The following is a 16,436-nucleotide window of genomic DNA, read 5'->3' as shown; positions in this document are numbered from 1 at the left end:
TTTTGAGCATGGTTGGCTATTTAATGAGCGATGGTTAAATGCATAGCGGGAATAAACCAGTCATGTCAGAAAAGGAGAGACATGTAATACAATATAATAAAATAACTATCTTAGGCGACCCGCTGCTATGCAATCTCCTTATCAACGGCAAATGCATCCGTTTTATCACTAGGCCTACGTTTTAATGTTTTTATTAGCCTTTCATTTTATTATAATTCCTGTGCATCAAACACCTCCATTTCCTCCAAAATAACAATATTTGCTTGCAATACTGTCACGGTTATCGATGGTGAAGGAGGACCAAAATGCAGCAGGACTGTGTTTGTTCATCTTGAACATTTATTAAACTCAAAATGAACTCCAAAACAACAAAACGATCACCGAACAGTCTTCTCAGGATCATACACGCTAGACAAGAAACAATCTCCCACAAAAACCTACACCAAACAATTACCCATATATAGGACTCTCAATCAGAGGCAACGAGGAAGCACCTGCCTCCAATTGAGAGTCCCAAACCCCAATCAACCTAACATAGAAATACATTAACCAGACTACACATAGAAATACATAAACATAGACCATAAACCAAAAACCCGGAAATAATAAATCAAACGGCCTTTTACCAAAACAACGCCCCGAACCACATAAAACAAATACCCTCTGCCACGTCCTGACCAAACTACAATAACAATTAACCCTTATACTGGCCAGGACGTGACAAATACAGTTGATAAACCACTAGAAGTTGTGCGTACACATGGTCCAAGATTTGCGTGGATATACACACACTTTCCCATCATGTTCTGGATGGATAAATATTTTTTGGTGCGCAAAACCCTTTCAGAAATGATGCCCCTGATGTTTTAAATGTGTACTGTGTCCTCTCCACAGCCACCACTTGGGACATGTATGACTCGTTCTGTAGCACAGGGCTGGGAGAGGCTGCCTTGTCCCCAGACACAGACAAGACCAGAGCACTACGACCCCCAGAGTGCCTCTGGTCCTTCAGCCCGTGAGCTGACTGCAAGATGGAACGTCAGCAGCATGGCCTGGAACAAGGGGAACCCAGTATGTACCAGTCACACCCCAACAATGCTTTATTTATGTGTCCACTAGAACAGGGTTTCCCAAACCCGGTCCTGGGGCCCCCGCTGGGTGCACGTTTTGGTTTTTACCCTAGCACTACACAGCTGATTCAAATAATCAAAGCTTGATGATGAGTTGGTTATTTGAATCAGCTGTGTAGTGCTAGGGCAAAAACCAAAACATGCACCCAGGACAGGGTTTGGGAAACCCTGCTCTAGATGACAACCACAATGATGGTAATGATTTTATTTATTTAGTGTGTTGTCTTTTGATATGTGTGTTCAAATTGTAAAATACCTTAACTACATTCAAATGTAACTCTCTCTCTTTCTGTCTCCAGGACCTTCTGGCAGTGGGGTATGGACAGTTTGATTTCAAAGACCAGAAATCAGGCCTGGTCTGCTGCTGGTCTCTGAAGAAACATACGGGAGGTCACTGATACCTCTCACATTCCTGTTTTTTTTTTTTTTTTTTGCATCTCAGTTAATATCATTAGTTTCCACAATAGTGCTGTAGTGCTTAACAATAGTGCTTAACCTGGTCCCAGATCTGTGTGTGCTGTATAGCCAACCCCTATGGTCTTTACAATGACAAACATTTGGCAAGACATCACAAACCGATCTGAAACCAGACTACTGTACCTGTGCCAGGTTAGAGAATAGTTTTCTAGTGACTAAGCTAATAAGTCTTGTGTCTTGGATCTACAGTGGCATGAGAGGATCTTTACCTGTGAGAGTGGAGTGACTGCTTTGGACTTCTCTGCTAGCAACGCCAGTCAGCTAGCTGTGGGGGTGCATGACGGCAGAATAGCCACCTACAACGTCGAGACCAGAGAAGACAGCAGGTCTGTGTGTCCTCAGAGAGAAGGCGAGACAAAATCTACATGTCTTATTTCTCATAGACAGCAGGTGGCACTCAAAGACAGACAGGCTAAATGATTTACAAAGCATAGCCCATGTCCACCAACATTTCTGCTTCACCCATAGGCTATACCTTTATGATTACTCAGTGGAGTTTATCTTTGAAACACAATTACTTATGAATTATTACAGTATCTCCTGTACATTTGTTCCCCGCCGTTTCTCATCGTCCATCTGTATGTCTGTTATTGTTATGGCTGGTTACCTAAGCTGGGATGACAGAGTTACTGTATCTATTTTTAATCATCCCCATTTCCAGTAGACACTGAAATATATACTGATCTCATCTTACACAGACGTAACAAAGTTGGTAGAACTGGCCTCTGTGAGAGTGCTACAGGAAACCTGCGTAGCGACTGCACCTAGAAAAGCGCCAACCCTGCACGGGAGGTTCACTACATTTGTAAAGAACCTCAAACTATTTATTTAAAATTATTTTTCAATTTTTCAATTTAAACTTTATTTAACTAGGCTGGTTCTTAGTTGAAGCACACTTATTTGTGTGTGTGTGTGTGTGTGTGTGTGTGTGTGTGTGTGTGTGTTTTATCCCTGTGTAGTGACTGTGCCCACAAACACTCTAGCCCAGTTTGGCAGGTGAGGTGGATAGACCATGAGAGGGGTCCGTCAGGGGAGGACAAGGGAGCGACTCTGTGTCTGCAGATGGCAGGATCAGCAAGTGGTTCCTGTGGAAATGCCTCGACTGCGTAGGTACAGATTTACTTTAATATCTGAAAGTTGTGGGAAACCTTTATCTTAGTGTTTTCAAAAAAGTGCCCCCCCCCCCCTCCAATTATCCCAAATATCCACTCACTGGAGACTATTCGTCCTATTTTTGTAGAGCCTTTTGCAGACAACTCTTGAAGACGTTTCCCCGCATAACCTTCCAGTAATAACCATAACCGTAAAGTCCTTTAACCTGTGCCTCCCCAGACCTGATGAAGCTGAAGAGGACAAAGAATGAGAAAGCCAATAAGCAAGCTAGAGAGGAAGAGCGAGGCATGATATCACGATATCAAGTCGTGAGCCGGGACTCTGTTTCGACTTCCATCCCACGGTGAGCAGCCAGAGTGTTTTCATGTTCTTACGTTGTCCTAAAGGATAGTTACACATGATTTGCTTTAGTTACTTAGCTAGGCCTTCAAATTCCTTTTGGAACATAGGCCATCGACGAACAGTGTCCATCCCATTCTGGGTCATTCATTCGAGATGTATTACATACAGTTGAAGTCGGTGGTTTACATACACCTTAGCCAAATACATTTAAACTCAGTTTTTCACAATTCCTGACATTTAATCCTAGTAAACATTCCCTGTTTTAGGTCAGTTAGGCTCACCACTTTATATTAAGAATGTGAAATGTCAGAATAATAGAGAATTATTTATTTCAGCTTTTATTTCTTTCATCACATTCCCAGTGGGTCAGAAGTTTACATACACTCTATTGCTATTTGGTAGCATTGCCTTTGAATTGTTTAACTTGGGTCAAACATTTCGGGTAGTCTTCCACAAGCTTCCCACAATAAGTTGGGTGAATTTTGGCCCATTCCTCCTGACAGAGCTGGTGTAACTGAGTCAGGTTTTTAGGCCTCCTTGCTCGTACACGCTTTTTCAGTTCTGCCCACAAACTTTCTATAGGTTGAGGTCAGGGCTTTGTGATGGCCACTCCAATACCTTGACTTTGTTGTCCTTAAGCCATTTTTCCACAACTTTGGAAGTATGCTTGGGGTCATTGTCCATTTGGAAGACCCATTTGCAACTAAGCTTTAACTTCCTGACTGATGTCTTGAGATGTTGCTTCAATATATCCACATAAATTTCCAACCTCATGATGCCATCTATTTTGTGAAGTGCACCAGTCCATCCTGCAGCAAAGCACCCCCACAATATGATGCTGACACTCCTGTGCTTCACGTTTGGGATGGTGTTTTTCGGCTTGCAAGCCTCCCCCTTTTTCCTCCAAACATAACGATGATCATTATGGCCAAACAGTTATATTTTTGTTTCATCAGACTAAAGGACATTTCTCCAAAAAGTACGATATTTGTCCCCATGTGCAGTCTTTGCTGATTTCTTTTGATTTTCCCATGATGTCAAGCAAAGAGGCACTGAGTTTGAAGGTAGGCCTTGAAATACATCCACAGGTATACCTCCAAATGACGTCAATTAGCAGATCAGAAGCTTCTAAAGCCATGACATAATTTTCTGGAATTTTCCAAGCTGTTTAAAGGCACAGTCAACTTAGTGTATGTAAACTTCTGACCCACTGGAATTGTGAATGATAAGTGAAATAATCTGTCTGTAAACAATTGTTGGAAAAATTACTTGTGTCATGCACAAAGTAGATGTCCTATCCGACTTGCCAAAATTATAGTTTGTTAACAAGAAATGTGTGGAGTGATTAAAAAACGAGTTTTAATGACTCCAACCTAAGTGTATGTAAACTTCCAACTTCAACTGTACATGCATTACTTCTGTGTTAATACTTTATTTATTGGTCCTGTGTCTTTAGGACCCCAACATCTACCTGGCTGGCACAGTGAGGGCCACATACACAAGTGTTCCTGTTCTTACAACGAGCAGTTCCTAGAGAGCACACAAGGTTAGGATCAGTTCAACCTAGGACTGTTGCGGTGACTGTATTACTCCTACACCGGCGGTCACAGTCATGAAGGCAGTCAAATTCCACATGACCGTTTAGTCACGGTAATTAGGCTTCTCCAAGCTCTGATGCTGCTGGTCATTAGTAGCCTATTAAACTTGCTAACTGCCTGGTACTCAGTACTCTATTGTCCCTCTAATCACTCTGACAATGCAAATGTATCGAAATTCTAATCAAACACTTCATGAGAGCCTATGAGCTCATGTTGCGCAACATTTCTATAGGCTATGCAATTGCTGGAGAAAACAGAGATGGACGCTAATAAAAAGACGTGGATCCCATGAGCTTTCTATAGACTAGGCCTATATTTATTTGTCAAATTTCCTAATATTCAGCACATTGCTTATATTTACAACAGGAATATAGCCTACCTGGCTGGCATGAAAATAAACCACAGGGAAAAGCGTCCTCGATTCGCTATTTATTAAGTGCATAGATGACATGTATTTTTCCCACTGCCCCTGTTTCCATACAGGTGCATCATAATGGTCCATTCTAAATCCTAACAAATGTCACACATATATTATTTAGTATATGTAAATACATGATTAAATCAAGAATAGTCTGATGGGTGACAATGTTAGCCTATCACTTGTGAATTAAATATTATCACTTGTGAATGATGCCCAGCCTAAGAAACAATTCATTTTTTTTGCGACTTGACCCGAATCATAGTCGCACACCTCATGTAGCCAAGCCCATAGGTCTATATGTTCTAATAAGGTTTGTATCACAACTAAAGTGGCCAAATAACTCCTTAAAATTAAGCACATTAATCCACTTTACAAGGGGTGTAGAGCCTAACTGGCATATACTGTATAAGCAGCACGTGAGTTTCACGTTTGGGGGAGATGTTTTTCACCATAAAAATGCCCCGTTATAATTAAACCATTACATGTATAATTGCATTTGCAGTCACTTTTGATAATGGTGTTTTCCACTAATGGAACATTTGTGCTTATAGCCTACTACCATGTGCGCATTGCTGTGCTTATAATGTGAAGAAATAGCCTAATAGTTTATCAGCATTAAAAACCTGTTTAGGATAGGGGGCAGTATTTTCACGGCCGGATGAAAAAACATACCCGATTTAAACTGGTTACTACTCTTGCCCAGAAACAAGAATAAGCATGTTATTAGTAGATTTGGATAGAAAACACTCTAAAGTTTCTAAAACTGTTTGAATGGTGTCTGTGAGTATAACGGAACTCATATGGCAGGCAAAAACCTGACAAAATTCCAAGCAGGAAGTGGCCTGTCTGAGAATTTGTAGTTCTTCTTTTGGTTCTCTATCGAAACTACAGTATCTGTGGGGTTACGTTGCACTTTCTAAGGCTTCCATTGGCTCTCTAAAGCCTTCAGAAAGCGGATTGAGGCGTCTCTGGGCAGAGTATAGTAGCTCAGTTTCTCAGTGGTCTGCCTGGTGACAAAAAGATTGGATATGCGCATTCACGCGAGCACGCTGTTTTTTCTTTTCCTCTTTGAATGAATACACTATTGTCCGGTTGGAATATTATCGCTATTTTACGAGAAAAATACCATAAAAATAGGTTTTACTTGCGTTTGACATGCTTCTAAGTACGGTAATGGAACATTTTTAATTTTTTGTCTCGAAATGCGCTCGCGCGTTACCCTTTGGATAGTGACCTGAACGCACGAACAAAACGGAGGTATTTGGACATAACTATGGATTATTTGGAACAAAAAACAACATTTCTTATGTATATGAGAAGAAAAAAAATGTGGACACTTTCCATCCACCAGATGGGATTGTTTTGAGAAACGTACCTACTTTTCCAAAATCCCATTTGTTTGATAAAAAAAACAATAATAGTCACTATGCTTTCCAAACCAGAAAGGCTGGATTGAAATGTTTTCTATAAAGGAATTTATAGACTGTTAAGGAGGCAGCGGAGGAAAAACCAGGGTGCACAACATTTGAGCGAAATAAGCTTTTTGTGAGTATGGAAAATGTCTGGGATCTTTTATTTCAACTCATGAATCATGAGACCAACACTTTACATGTTGCGTTTATATTATTAATCTAACCACATTGTCCGATTTCAAAAAGGCTTTACAGCGAAAGCAAAACATTAGATTATGTTAGGAGAGTACATAGACCAAAATAATCACACAGCCATTTTCCAAGCAAGCATATATGTCACAAAAACCCCAAACACAGCTAAATGAAGCACTAACCTTTGATCTTCATCAGATGACAGTCCTAGGACATTATGTTATACAATACATGTATGTTTTGTTCAATAAAGTTCATATTTATATCCAAAAACAGCTTTTTACATTGGCTTGTGATGTTCAGAACATGCATTCCCACCAAAAACTTCCGGTGAATTTACAAAATTACTCATGATAAACGTTGACAAAATACATAATTATTTTAAGAATTATAGATACAGAACTCCTTTATGCAATCGCTATGTCAGATTTTAAAATAGCTTTTCGGTGAAAGCACATCTTTCAATATTCTGAGTACATAGCTCAGCCATCACGGCTAGCTATTTTGACACCCGCCAAGTTCAGGGCACACTAAACTCAGAATTAGTATTAGAAATATTGTATTACCTTTGCTGTTCTTTGTCAGAATGCACTCCCAGGACTGCTACTTCCACAAGAAATGTTGTTTTTGTTCCAAATAATCCATAGTTATGTCCAAATACCTCCGTTTTGTTTGTGCGTTCAGGTCACTATCCAAAGGGTAACGCACGAGCGCATTTTGAGACAAAAAAATTCAAAATGTTCCATTACCGTACTTAGAAGCATGTCAAACGCTGTTTAAAATCTATTTTTATGGTATTTTTCTTGTAAAATAGCGATAATATTCCAACCAGACAATAGTGTATTCATTCAAAGAGGAAAAGAAAAAAACAGCGTGCTCGTGTGAATGCGCATATCCAATCTCTTTGTCACCAGGCAGACCACTGAGAAACTGAGCTACTATACTCTGCCCAGAGACGCCTCAATCCGCTTTCTGAAGGCTTTAGAGAGCCAATGGAAGCATTAGAAAGTGCAACGTAACCCCACAGATACTGTAGTTTCGATAGAGAACCAAAAGAAGAACTACAAATTCTCAGACAGGCCACTTCCTGCTTGGAATCTTCTCAGGTTTTGGCCTGCCATATGAGTTCTGTTATACTCACAGACGCCATTCAAACAGTTTTAGAAACTTTAGAGTGTGTTCTATCCAAATCTACTAATAATATGCATATTCTCGTTTCTGGGCAAGAGTAGTAACCAGTTTAAATCGGGTATGTTTTTTCATCCGGCCGTGAAAATACTGCCCCCTATCCTAAACAGGTTTTCAATGCTGATAAACTATTAGGCTATTTCTTCACATTATAAGCGCAGCAATGTGCACATGGTAGTAGGCTATAAGCGCAAATGTTCCATTAGTGGAAAACACCATTAACAAAAGTGACTGCAAATGCAATTATACATGTAATGCTTTAATTATAACGGGGCATTTTTATGGTGAAAAACATCTCCCCCAAACGTGAAACTCACGTGCTGCTTATACAGTATATGCCAGTTAGGCTCTACACCCCTTGTAAAGTGGATTAATGTGCTTAATTTTAAGGAGTTATTTGGCCACTTTAGTTGTGATACAAACCTTATTAGAACATATAGACCTATGGGCTTGGCTACATGAGGTGTGCGACTATGATTCGGTCAAGTCGCAAAAAAAAGGAATTGTTTCTTAGGCTGGGCATCATTCACAAGTGATAATATTTAATTCACAAGTGATAGGCTAACATTGTCACCCATCAGACTATTCTTGATTTAATCATGTATTTACATATACTAAATAATATATGTGTGACATTTGTTAGGATTTAGAATGGACCATTATGATGCACCTGTATGGAAACAGGGGCAGTGGGAAAAATACATGTCATCTATGCACTTAATAAATAGCGAATGGAGGACGCTTTTCCCTGTGGTTTATTTTCATGCCAGCCAGGTAGGCTATATTCCTGTTGTAAATATAAGCAATGTGCTTAATATTAGGAAATTTGACAAATAAATATAGGCCTAGCCTATAGAAAGCTCATGGGATCTACGTTTTTTTATTAGCGTCCATCTCTGGTTTCTCCAGCAATTGCATAGCCTATAGAAATGTTGCGCAACATGAGCTCATAGGCTCTCATGAAGTGTTTGATTAGAATTTTGATACATTTGCATTGTAATTGAGATATTGACTGCAAGCGAAGTGTTCAAAAAACATATCAAATGTGTATGTTTTGTACCTCAAAAACACTTTGTACTTTACACTGACTGAATGGTGACTTCATTTATAATTTTTCTTTTGTAGGGAGAGACGCATTCATCGAGCCAGAAGAGGAAGGGGGAGAAACCATCACCCTAACTCTTGAAGATGTACATCAAAGATCCCACCGTTTGGATTTGATTAAATGCCAGCCATCGAGTTCCTACACAAAACAGTGTTGCAGGAACAAAAAAGGATCTTCCCAGATGCCAACACATGTATGTTAAACTTGTGGCTCCCTGTGCATGCCACTTATGAGGACTTTATGAAGTGGATGGCCTCTGGTATCCAACCGTCACCAACCTTTGTCTGTGCCTCTTTCAGGCATTTCCAATCTGGTGTGCATTGCTTGGGAACAACAGTCTGTATAGAGGGGGAGAAGGGTGAAAGAAGGAACAGGAAAATGTGGGGTTCTTCATAAAATAAGTGGGCAGGTTTATTTGTCAAAATTATTTGGATCTTAATTGATCAGTTTTCGGTAGCTTTTTGTTGTGGACTACACATTCTCAAATGTAAGTTGTGAATTAATATTCATATTTAGAATATAAAACTGTTCCAAAGTTCTTTAAAACCCTATACAAACACTTACAAATAAAAGGAACACACTTGAGGACATGTATGCACTGGACTCCATCAAGCTCTTGACATCAGGTATCCTGTTCAAAAAGGACGAGGAGGGGATTTAGCCATTCTACTTAGCTGAATTGCTCATGACCTCAGGCGTGGTTCTCTGTAAGAGGGCGTCAAGTGGCTGTCTTTCCACGGCGGCTATGACTGGATATCTGATGAAAATTCTGTCCAACTGACCTGCCCAAGGATGAAGTGGACTTGTTAGACATCCTACGCCTGTTCTTCCCCATCATACATTACCCCATGAAGAGCTGCAAAAAAAACTCAAGGGTGGCCTGCAGGAAGTGGAAGAACAGCTGGAGCTGGGGAAGACCGGACAACAGTCCCAAGCTTGCTCAGACTCAGGCATGGTTTTCTTCAAGATGAGAGTGAGATGTTCTTTGAGGAGAATATGTAAGATTGAGGAGTACTGTGCTCACTCGGACAGTCTAGGTTCAGGCTCTGCGTAAGTCCACTACGGCACAGGCAATGCCTAAAAGGAGGAAGCCAACAAACAGCAGTCACTGTGATCCCCTCCAATCAGTGCAGCGTTGGAAGTCATGTTACTATGATAAGTACAATAATGGAAGAAAAAAATCATACATACCGTTTAATAAGCTCTTCTCACTTACATGTTTGATAAATTTGGAGGTTCCATAGGGGGGGGGAAACACAGCTGTCTCCATACCTAACTAAGGTGTGCATGTTTGTGTTTCATATGTTTTGATTAATTTTTATATAGGTTATTGACATTCATGGACTTTATTTGAGGTGAAAGTTGTTTGTGAAGTTGTAGTTCTGAATACACAAAACATGGTTGAGATGGGAAAAAATATATGGGCACATATCCGGCATACAAACATTTAATTTCAATATTGGTTGAACATAGGTTAAGGTAAGATTCAGGGTTTGGTTAGGGTTAAGTTTTAGATCTTGATTAGTTGTTTTGCTGGCCGAGTGTGTCCTTATAGTCTCTCCCTGTTGAGACATATTGCTTAATGTTGTTGAGACAGGAATGGGGATAGGGCAAAAATAAAGTTCAAAGTTATATTTTCTTAGATTTTTGGATTCTAAATGTTTTTTTTTCTATACAACTTGATCCCTGGCCTCTTCGACCTCAGTTATTGCCTGCATGTAGTGTAGAGTGCCACCTAGTTATGAAAATTCCCCATTGGGTGGACTGTTTAGTACTCAATCAAGTCTGCCATGTTGGTCAAATTTACAACATTAAACAGGCACAGGAAGTTAGTGACACATTAATTGGGGAGAACGGACTCATTTTAATGACTGGAGCGGAATCAGTGGAAAGCTATCACTCATGTTTTCTAGGTGTTTGATGCCATTCCATTTGCTCCGTTCCGGCCATTATTATGAGCCATTCTCCCTTCAGCAGCCTGCTATGAAAACAGGGTATTAGGCTGATATGCTAAATATTCCTTTTATCAGTTATTAGGAAGAGATATGAAACTAAGGAGGAAAGGGTACGTCAGCAGGGCATGAGTCGGATTCAAACCCATAGCGACATGGGCATATCTGGGCACTATAGACTATGACGCTACACCACTGGACCACCCCAGCCCGCAATTAAAGCTGCAATATATAACTTTTTGGGCGACCCGACCAAACTCATGTGGTTCTTTTTTTTTTTTTTACACCAGCTTCCAACAGCAGAGAATGCAATATTTTTGGTTATAGAAAAGATATTTCACAGAGGTTAATATGGTACAATTATTCTCTACACTGGTTGTTTTGTCATAAACTGAAGTATTATTTTTGCAACAGGAAATGGCTGACTGATTTCTGCATATTGCACCTTTTAAATGCATAATTACCAATAGGTAACGGGGAAATGTAATAGATTTATGCATCTAACCTATAGGAATTAAGTGTTTGATGTGTATTCTTTAAATGCAAGGCACATATTTTGATAAAAACAGGTAAACTCAAATATGGAAATGTGATTAAAGGTATACATTATAGTTAAGTTTATTATAAAGACCATTAGCTGTTGCTCATACAGCAACACAATATTAGGAAGGTGTCCTTAATGTTTTGTACACAGTGTATATTATTATTTGTGTGGTATAAGGGCTGGTGGCTAGGACAATGCGCAGACAATAGGTAATTATCAGGAATCAAGGTAAGACCCAAGTGCAGACTGTGTGAAGTAACAATGTTTATTGTAACCACAAGGGGCAGGCAAACGACAGCTCAAGGCAGGCAGGAGTCAATAATCCAGAGCAGAGCCCAAGGTACAGGCCGGAAGGTAGGTTCAGGGTCAGAGACAGGCAGTGGTCAGGCGGGTGGGTATAGGGTCAGGACAGGTAAGGTCAAAAACCAGGAGGATGAGAAAAAGAGAGACTAGGGGAAACAGGAGCTGAGATAAACCACTGGTAGGCTTGAACAAACATGGGGAAGATGGGCGACACCTGGAGGGGGATGGAGACAAGCACAAGGAAAGAGGAAACAGATCAGGGTGTGACAGGTAAAGTTCTTTAGAGCATTTTTTATCTATTTGGACAAGTATTTACATATTATTCATTCTGGCAACACATATTTAGCTCTGAACACATTTTTTATTTTACACACTAAGTGAAATAGTTATCAACAAGTATGAAATAGTCCCTAGTCTTATATGTATTTCAATAAATAATTTAATAAAAAATAAATAAAAGCTATTTGTACAACAACTAACAAGTTACTTGTTTCCTTCAATATTGAATCAAAAACAGCTATGATAACCAAATCTCAAAACACTTTTGAAATAGACACATGCATTTCCGGAAGAAAGTGAGTTATAACACCATATCCCATAATCAACCACAGGTGCCTCAGGCTATAACTGTTTCCTTGTAAGAAGTGTATTTATCCCCAGTGCATACCTCCCAGTGTGTGCAAACATTTGTAGATACAAGCTAATACATCCCTCTGCTGTATGGTTTTGGAACAACATTTCCAGATATTGGAAGACACAAAGCAACTACTGTAGACTGTTTGGCTGGATGCATAGGCAACAGAAACAGTAGAAATCATCTCAGTGTCCCCTCCTCTCCCCGTTCCCATATCCCTGGGGAAGGGAGCTGGCTGGATGTAGTGGCGCCTCCTGGTAGCCTTGGCCACTTCCGGGCGTTGGGCCCCGTCCTCTGGGGTCAGTCCACCAAGTCTGTGGAGCGATACTCTAGACAGAGTCTTTGGGATAGAGTGTTAACATCACCTGTAAATGCACACTGGAAAGGTGTATGAACATGAGTAAAAATGACCATAACAAGCGTTCTAATCATCTGTAAATGCACACTGGAGAGGTGTAAAGAACACATATAAAAATGACTTTTGACACTTGAAAAAATGTAGTGAAAAATTATAACAAAGTGTTCAAATCACCTGCAAACACACTGGAAAGGTGAAAAAAATAATGTGTACAAAAAATAACGTTTGACACTTGAAAAAAAGTAAGTGAAAAATTATAATTAGAAGTGTTAAACCTGTTAAGGACAGACGTTCCGCTAGCGGAACCCCTAGCCAACAGCCAATGGCATCGCATGGCGCGAAATACAAAACCAACTAAAATACCACAATTCAATTTTCTCAAACAATTAACTATTTCGCACCATTTTAAAGACAAGACTTTCGTTAATCTAACCACATTGTCCGATTTCAAAAAGGCTTTACAGCGAAAGCAAAACATTAGATTATGTCAGGAGAGTACCCTGCCAAAATAATCACACAGCCATTTTCAAAGCAAGCATATATGTCACAAAAACCAAAACCACAGCTAAATGCAGCACTAACCTTTGATGATCTTCATCAGATGACACTCCTAGGACATTATGTTATACAATACATGCATGTTTTGTTCAATCAAGTTCATATTTATATCAAAAACCAGCTTTTTTGCATTAGCATGTGATGTTCAGAACTAGCATACCCACCGCAAACTTCCGGTGAATTTACAAAATTACTCATGATTAACGTTCACAAAAAACATAACAATTATTTTAAGAATTATAGATAAAGAACTCCTTTATGCAATCGCGGTGTCAGATTTTAAAATAGCTTTTCGGCGAAAGCACATTTTGCAATATTCTGAGTACATAGCCCGGCCATCATGGCTAGCTAATTTGACACCCACCAAGTTTGGCCCTCACCAAACTCAGATTTACTATAAGAAAAATTGGATTACCTTTGCTGTTCTTCGTCAGAATGCACTCCCAGGACTTCTACTTCAACAACAAATGTTGTTTTGGTTCCAAATAATCCATAGTTATATTGAAATAGCTCCGTTTTGTTCGTGCGTTGAGGTCACTATCCGAAGGGTGACGCGCGAGCGCATTTCGTGAACATTTTTCTTCAAAATATTCCATTACCGTAATTCGAAGCATGTCAAACGCTGTTTAAAATCAATTTTTATGCCATTTTTCTCGTAAAATAGCGATAATATTCCAACCGGGCGACGTTGTATTCATTCAAAGGCTGAAAGAAAAAAATGGAGTAGTCTCGTGGACGCGCATCTCCAGTGTCACTGTTCCCAGCCATACCACTAACAAATACTCCTGCTGTTCTTAGCCCAGAGACCGGACACACGTCATTCCACTTTCTGGCGCCTTCTGAGAGCCAATGGAAGCCTTAGAAAATGTCACGTTACAGCACAGATGCTGTATTTTCGATAGAGATGCTACAGAAGGACAATAAACTGTATGTAATCTTCTAAGGTTCTGGCCTGCCATATGAGTTCTGTTATACTCACAGACACCATTCAAACAGTTTTAGAAACTTTAGAGTGTTTTCTATCCAAATCTACTAATTATATGCATATTCTAGTTTCTGGGCAGGAGTAGTAACCAGATTAAATCGGGTACGTTTTTTATCCGGCCGTGAAAATACTGCCCCCTATCCCAAACAGTTTAAGACGTGTTCCAGTTAAGATGATTTGAACCTTTTTGCTTTCCATACCCGATGTGTCTGTCTTAACTTGTAGCCTGTGAGAAAGACCCGGGAGTGAGAGACGCTTTATATTGCGCACCACACTCAGGGAGAATGGCACAACGCAGCACTCCGGGCCGCAAAAGGCTTGGATTTTTTGGGGGTGCATTACGGCCACAAAGGGGATGCTGCCGTGAATTTCGAGGCATCATCAAGTGCTTGTCAAACACAGGCTGTGCAAAAAACTAAGCAGAGCAACTTTTTTCTAATTATCATTAGTCTCATCATGCAGCCCTACAATGTATTACAAATCAAAACATATAGCCCAACGTTTGAAGAACAACTAAAGTTACATTAATTACTGTAAAATATAGGAGTACCTATTTCTTTGTTAACTGCTCAACACAGAATATCTGCATGTGCACACTCCCTCAAATAGTTTGGAGAAAATATTTATATTTTATTCAGCTTTGTTCAATTTTATTCTTCATAAAATAAGGCCAAGGAATTATAAGCAAATCTTGTCTGCTAAATGAACTAGTGTAGCCCACATCCATTCGGCATAGCCATATCAAGACCTAACATAAGGGCAACTCAGAGTATGCTATTCTGATCTTCTGAAATAGACTACATTTTCTTTATATCATACTTCTTTCAACGTGTCTAAAATAAATCATGGATTTATTCTGTAGGCTATATTACACAGATTTATTATACATTTTAAAATGGCGTGTAGCCTATGTGTGGAAGCCAGGAGATGCTAAATGTGTTTATGTTAATTAATGGTCAATTACCGTGAGACTGACATTTATTTGCTTGACAATCACTGGCTGATGAAATTTCGTGACCTCCACAGCCCTAGTTCAACCCTAACCCTAATTGAACCACAACCCTAACCCTAGCTTCATGTCCACATCCCCATTCAACCCAAACTGTAACCTCAACCACAACCCACACCCTAACTTCATGTCCCCATCCTGGTTCAACTCTAACCCTAGCCTCAACCCTTACCCTAGCCCTAACTTCATGTCCACATCCCAGTTCAACCCAAAATACAGCCTCAACCACAACTCTAACCCGAACCCTAGCTTCATGTCCACATCCCAGTTCAACCCTAGACCCAACCACAACCCAAACCCTTCATGTCCACATCTCGGTTCAAACCTAGCCTCAACCACAACTCTAACCTTCTCCTTGCTCCCAGGGCCCTCTGTCCCGCATCACATGGTCTCTGCTCTGCTCGGACATCTTCCTGAGCTGCTCCTCTGATTAGACAATCCAGCCGTGGTGGCAGGAGCTGTTCTCTCCTGTGCTGGGCTTCACGCGTACCCAGAGGACAGTCTATGACATCATGTGTTCCCCCAAGTGGGCCACCGTGCTTGGGGACGTCCAGGGAGCCAGCAGGTGAGTCGTCTCACTTTCTTTATCTCTCTCCTTTTCTGTTACTTTCAATCTCTTAATAGATTGTGAGGGAACAATTGATTTCACTCTGTCTCTTTCTCTCCCTCTCCAGTTCCTTATCTTAAAATGATATTCCAAAGACATTATTGATCAACACGTTACTTTGAGCATCATGGCCTACTGTATAAATAACCATCGCCACCATGCCCTTGTCCCTTTCCCCAGCCTGGACCCCACCATCGTGAGCCTTGCCAGTCCTGGGGTGAAGCTGACCTCCCTGCTGTTTGCTACTGAGACAGACTGCAACCTGGTGGGGGACAGTGACGGACAGGTCAGTGTCTACCAGCTCAAGAACCTCACCGTGGGAGAGGGAACTCAGGTGAGCAGGAGATTAGAGTGTGGCTGCATTTTACAGCACACTTCAGGACAATCTTCATTGAAAGTGCTTTTTAGTCCAAGACTAGGCTAAATTATGTGTCATGGAAACCGGCCCTTCAGGTTTGAGTATAAGCCAACTGCATTGTATCAACTACAGGAAAGAGTAGAAAGATGG

General features: G+C 40.4%; 1 pseudogene; it reads left to right on the top strand.

Annotated features, from left to right (window-relative positions):
- Positions 1-1,800: 1,800 nt before the first annotated feature.
- LOC123729865 (CCR4-NOT transcription complex subunit 7-like) lies at positions 1,801-10,585 on the top strand (annotated as a pseudogene).
- The last annotated feature ends 5,851 nt before the right edge of the window (positions 10,586-16,436 follow it).

Source organism: Salmo salar, chromosome ssa23, assembly GCF_905237065.1.
Source record: "Salmo salar chromosome ssa23, Ssal_v3.1, whole genome shotgun sequence".
In the NCBI taxonomy this organism is placed as follows: domain Eukaryota; kingdom Metazoa; phylum Chordata; class Actinopteri; order Salmoniformes; family Salmonidae; genus Salmo; species Salmo salar.
This window is presented reverse-complemented; position numbering and strand designations above follow the sequence as displayed.